The sequence below is a fragment of the Fundulus heteroclitus genome, chromosome 12 (assembly GCF_011125445.2).
Source record: "Fundulus heteroclitus isolate FHET01 chromosome 12, MU-UCD_Fhet_4.1, whole genome shotgun sequence".
Lineage (NCBI taxonomy): Eukaryota > Metazoa > Chordata > Actinopteri > Cyprinodontiformes > Fundulidae > Fundulus > Fundulus heteroclitus.
Window position 1 is genome coordinate 29,749,856 of NC_046372.1, and position 6,652 is coordinate 29,756,507.

Below are 6,652 nucleotides of genomic sequence, written 5' to 3' on the forward strand. Positions count from 1 at the left end.
TGTTAACTGGAGGAGCTGCAGGATCCACAGCTCGGGTGGAGGAATCGGTTGACTGTGTTGTGCTGTTACGCACCTTTTTCAATTATTTATAGAAGCAATAAGTGAAATTTTATTAATTTAGATAGAAAGAACAAAAAATTGCTTTGTGAAGAACTAAATATATATTTTTAGATGGATTATGGTTAAATGTCACACACTATCTCTCTGTGCTGTTCTCCAATCTTTTGTTAACATAGCCGGGCTGGCTGCGCATTAACAATTCCTCTCTACGAGGTTAGTGAAACTTAACTAAAACTACTAAGCAAAGTTAAGAGTAAAGAAACTAAGGAACTGTGTACACACAAATGGACAAATAAAGATAGTTGAAAACCATCATCATAAGAATGATTCGGTGAATCTTGGGTTGACTGCAGATCCAAGTTAAACAACCAAAGTTCATCTTAAGGAATGTGAATATGCACAGTGGCGCAGTGGGTAGCATCATGTGCCTTGCAGCAAGAAGGTTCTGGGTTCAAATCCAACCCTGGGTCTTTCTGCATGGAGTTTGCATGTTCTCCCTGTGCATGTGTGGGTTCTCTCCGGGTACTCCGGCTTCCTCCCACAGTCCAAAAACATGACTATTAGGTTAATTGGCTTCTCTAAATTCTCCTTAGGTGTGTGAGTGGTTGTTTGTCCTTTGTGTTTATGTGTTGCCCTGTGACAGACTGGCGACCTGTCCAGGGTGTGCCAGTGAACGCTGGAGATAGGCACCAGCACCCCTCGCGACCCCATGAGGGATTAAGCGGGTCAGAAAATGGAATGAGGTTAAATTAGCTTAACTAATTTAGAACAACATTTGGTATGTGTTCAACCCATTCACAACGCAACTCCAAGTAAAACTTACAGCTGTTTTGTTGTCCATTATGCTGTCTTTGACAGAAGCAACTACATTAAATATCACAAGTAATTTTTTAAACATTGTAAAAAGATGAAGACAGTTGAGAAAATTATATTTTACTACTAAATTAATTTTGATTGTCGTGTGATGGTTAAGATCGTCCAAGTCAGTCTTGTATAAGTACAACTTTATGACTGATTTAAAAGTTGTTGAACCAAAGGAAAATCACAACACATAAACACATAATGTATCCACAGAACTGTGAGTGTACATATTTTCAGCAAATGTAATGAACACAAATTCTTGGTAATTAATCTTAATAACAGTCTCACCAAAGAATCAAAATGCTTCTTTAACCAGGAATTCTTTGTGGAGCATAGCATTTCTGGCTAAAATCATTTAAAAAATATTTTGGTCTTGATACCCACATTGTTGCCTTGCAGCAAAAAGGTCCAAATCTCAGCCTGGGTCTCTCTGGAGTTTGTGTGTTCTCCTTGTGCATATGCGGGTTTTGTCTGGGAACTCTGGCTTCCTCCTACAGTTCAAAATGTCCATATGTTGATGGTATTAATTTAGAATTTTATCTTTATTGTTCTTTGCTGCAGAAATGAGAACACAACAGAAATGGGAACATACAGTTGCATCTCTTTAAGTTGCAGATAATGAGATAAAACTTTGAATATTTTAACCACTTCCGTCCTTAAATGCCAAGAGATTTAGGTCTGAGGACTGCCTCGGCCACTCCATGATGCCAACATGTTTCTTTTTTAGCCACTCTTAACTGGTTGGCTACTTGTTTTCAGATTAGATGAAAACTGCACAAAGTCAGCAGAGAATATTTGGGCATATTTGACCATAATCTTGTAGGGTTAACAACCAATTTGTTGTTGATACCAATCGTACTATCATCGTAGAGAATCGTAGTCATTCTGGATGGTTCCAACCCAATCCCCTGATTGCTAGCACCTGTTACTGCCCTGATTACTGGCACCTGTGGTGTGGCGCTATTTAGGCCTGCCTTCTCCTGAATGCTGGTGCCAGATTCTCAAAACCCACTGTGTGAGTAGACCTTCCAGCATTCCTAACATACCCTTTCTAACATAGAAAAGATTCCTGGATCAACATGTGCTTCTATGATTTTTTTGTGTCTCTGCTCTGTCTTCTCTAATCCGTAGTTGGTCGTGATAGATGGCTGTTCACACTGAACCTGGTTCTGCTGGAGTTTTTTTTTCTTCCTGTTAAAGGGGAGTTTTCCTTTCCACTGTTACTTCATGCATACTCAGTACGAGGGATTGCTGCAAATCGACAATGCAGAGGACTGTCCACTGTGGCTACATGCTCCTTCAGGACAGATGAAAGCTGCTTATTAAGACTCGACGCGATCTGATGGGTTTTCTTGGATTGGAAACCTTTTGACTAATCTGTCTGTATAATTTGATTTAATCTGATTTTGTAAAGTGCCTTGAGTTTACATGTGTTGTGAGTTGGCGCTATACAAATAAAACTGAATGGAAAAATGTTATCAAATCTTTTAGTACCAGTTGGAATAGAAGAAAATTAACTCTGTGGACAGGTGTACCTTATACAAATAAGTGTGATCAGGAGTGTTTGTGACAGATTAATTTGCTGGTTTGTGGAAACCCAAATTCTGCCAGGGTTCTGATGCTATAGGGGTCAAATGCTTTTATCCCTCACAAACAGTCTAATCAAATATTTGCTGATTTGCGTTGACATTTTTTTTCTGTTAGTGTTGCTGGTATTCTGACGCTGTACATCAAAATGAAACAAACATGGCAAGTGCTCTGGATATTAAAAGGAAAGGGGGTTATGGGTGTGGAAGAAAATAAAAGGATACCCATAAACCCTTAATCCCGAGAACACATCTGTTTTTGGTTGTCTCTGTTCCTTCCTTTTGTCTTTTCCTCCCTTTTACCAAAGGCAAAATTTCTAATGTCCTCAGACTATCTTGCAGTAGAATGGACATTTTTACTGCTTCCTGTTTTCTGACCCAAATCTGCGCCTTGGTTCTTAAAGGTTTATACACCTTGACAGAGTGTTGTAATGTAAACAAGTGAGATCACGAATAAAAGAAAATATAAGACTTTAATCATGAAAGGTTAGTGTGAAGAAAATCTAAAAACAAATAAAAACATTTGAAAATCTGATTGCATAGGTGTGCACATACAATAATAATAATACAAATAGGATTCTGTCTTCTGCAGTACAATGTCTTTTTGCATCCAACTTCTTGAATTTGCAATATTAGCCTGCTCTATTTTACTATATTTTCTTAGGTATGTCCACAGATTTTAGTTTTAGAGTCTCGTTAGGATATTCTAAAAGTTCAGCTTTCCTCTCATGGAGTAATTTTTCTTTGTTCAAATAAATCGCTGTTTGAAATCACTGTGATGCTCAAAAATGTCATTAACGGAAAGTTTAAATGGTACTAAATTTTACTGAAATCCCAGTTTCATCTGAAGAAAAACAAACCCTATTATAATGCCACTAACATCATATTTCATTGTGGCTGTGCAATCTTCTAAATATCTGCAGCATTATTTTTATGCCAGTTTTATGTTCTACAATTATGTACCAAAAGTTTGGTTTTATCAAATTCTGAGCAGCTTCCCCAACCAGTTTCATTGTTGTATTTCCATACATTTGGAGAATCTGTCACCATCTCCACGTGTTTCTATTTTGACTATATCTTTGCTGTTTTCACGTTCCAAGATTGTGCCTTCCTTCGTTGTCCCTTTATGCTTATCATCCTTTGGTATTTGTTTTTTGAGGCTTCTGTTTGTTTGTTCTCTGGTTGCTTTTCACCCTAGCAAGATCTGATGGAAATATCCAGACAACGGGGAAAAAATGGAATCTCACAAAAACAGTGAATGGGGCAGAGGCTAATCCAGAGTCCAGGCGTGGGTCATACACAGTGGGCAGAAGCAGACAGGAATAATCCAGAGGGACATGCAGAGGGCAAGTTTGAGGAAACGGGTCTAATCCAATGGAGAATCTGACAGGGGCAAGGCAAATAGAGAAAAATCTGTAGTTATAAACTGGGTCAAAAACAAGCAAGGTTATTAGAAAATGCTGAATGTTTTCAAGAATCTGGCAAGGACTGACTGTGAGAAGCAGGTACTTATAGGCAGAATCCCAGTTGGAACTACTGCAAGATAATTACGAGCAGCGCTGGTGCCACTGTTCCCAGACACATAGTAAATACATTCAAACTATGACTCAAAAATATGTAGAACACAAAACTGTGAAATACTGCCTTGGTGACTCTTGACCTTCTCTCAATGAGGTTCATGAGGTGGTCACTTGAAATGGTTTTCCAACTGGCTTGAAGGAGTGTCCAATGGTAGTAATAAAAATAAAGGCAAACCATTGAATGAGAAGGCGAGTCAAAACGTTGTATATAGTGAAGTTCCACAACAACAGAGAATGAACTAACCAGAAAGGCAAACAATAAAAACAAAAAAGAGAGTAAGTATTACGTAATTATGGATAATACGGCATATTCAGACAAAAATGCAATCTTCAAGTAAAACAGGAAACAACAGCCAATTTACACAACAATGGAGGAAAAATATGCAATATGCATGATTGTGTAAGCAATACTCCAGAGAAGCTAAAGTGTTTGCAAATAGACCATAGTGTCTGAGAGACAGCGTAATTGATTCATGATCAGTTCAGAACCTGTGCAGCCATGCATCTTTGTAAACACTTATTGATTCTGGGTCGCTCTTAAGAGCTCAGTGAATTCTAGTGAGGGACTATGTTAGGATGCCACCTGTACATTGACTCTAGTATTAGATTTCCTCATTACTAAGTACTCCAAAGTGAACTGTTAGTAGTTATATAATAGAATAAAATCAATAAGTGGAATGACAACAACTCAGCCACAAAGTAGCAGGCTATGTGAAATCACAGTATGCCCAGAGGTTCCCAGCTTTCCACAAACTTCATGTAGCCTTTTCATTAGCTTGGGAACAGTAGAGTGTCATGAAATAGGATGAGCAGAGACATCCAAGCCTTACATCACCAAAAGATAAAAGACTTGGATGACGTAAGGCAGTGTGCCAGTCCTAAACTTGTAGTCAGTGTTTCCAGAAGTGTCTAGGCTATTGTAGTTGCAGAGGGTGGGCCAATGTCACATATATACCAAAAAGGGGATGTAAATAAAATGTTACACGTGTATTTAGGGACAGGTGAACAAATGCATCTCACAAAAAAGATTTGTCACATTAATAAAAGTGAGGGAAAGATATCTGAAATCTATCATAATCTTATTTTTACATTGCAATAAATGGACATTTTAAAAGGGCTGTTTATTGTTTTGGAATCCACTGCACAATTTACCAGTATTGAAAATGTTTGTCAATGAAAAGTACCCACATTTTGTACATTTACCTGAGAATTTTGAATGTGCGATGAGGCGATTATAGAATTTAAAACATCATCCCTTAATCAAGTATACTTAAGACAAGCAGTTGTTGTGAAGAGAAACATTAAGAAACCTTTAGTGACATAAGTTTTCAGAATAGTATTATAAAAGGAACCTGTTATGTAAATTGCGACATGTTCTTAGCGCTGGGTCGCTTCTCACACACCCCTTATTCATACAGGTGCGATCCACGCCCTGTTCTGTCCTCCCTGCAAACATGTACCTATTGTATTTGCAAAGGTGGCAGCTTTACAACAAACAATAATGAAAAAAGGAGACGACTGGGTTACTCTCACCTTCCAGACTGTTCAAACACGAATACACAAGATGTTTCTATTACCAAAAAAAAAAAGTAATAAAAGTCTTTATAATCAGTGAGATTTGGGACTGTTTTAATCTAAGCACGCGACCATGATTTAGTGGGGTGTGGGACCCTTTGTCATTTTAAGGCTTTGGTGTGTTCAGCAAACTTTAAGTCCTCTCATTATTGAAAACAAAACCAGTCAGGGTGTCAGCTGTTGGGATCGTGTTACTCTCTTTTAAAAGGCAATAGAAGGAAAACTCATAAAGGGCAATTATGCTGCAACCACATGCAAATGTTGGATGTAGATTACGGTTTTCCTTAGAAACTCTGAAAATGTCCAAACATGTGTAAACTGCTTACTGCTGAAACTAACATGAATGCCTGTCAGGCCTCTACCTCCCAGACACGAACATATTTTTGTCTGCTCTTTGCAAAAAGACTCCACCTGCTGGCTGATATACTATTTGTGGTTGAGGGAGACAAAGAAACTACTGTAACTCTTGCTGCATTTTTTTTTATATTCATTTTCAAGCACTTTAAAGGCTGCCATTTGTAGTAACCGTGCAAGAGGTGCATCTCAATGCCAATGATAAAAGAAATGTTTTCTGTAACTGAAACACATAGATTTATTTCACATATAGAGGGATTTATTTGAATAATGTATTTATGCCCATTCTTGCCATAGCAAGGCAGAATGCATGTGTGAATGTGAGGTAAAAGTGTCAGGAGTGTTGTATAAGCGAGAATGAAAAGAAAGGTGTACAAGACAGAAGTGAAACTGTGATGAGCGTAAGGTAGCAGATAGGAATATTTTGAAGTTCTCTTTGGGAGTGATGAGGATGGATAGGATCAGAAATGAGTACATCAGAAAGCCAGCTGATGTTAGGCACCAAAGAGGCCAGGCTGAGATGGATTGGACATGTACAGAGGGGAGATACTGAGAACATTGGCAGAATGAAGGTGATGCAGTAGGCCTAGAGAAATACCAAAGAAGATATTTATGGATGAAGCAAAAGAGGACATA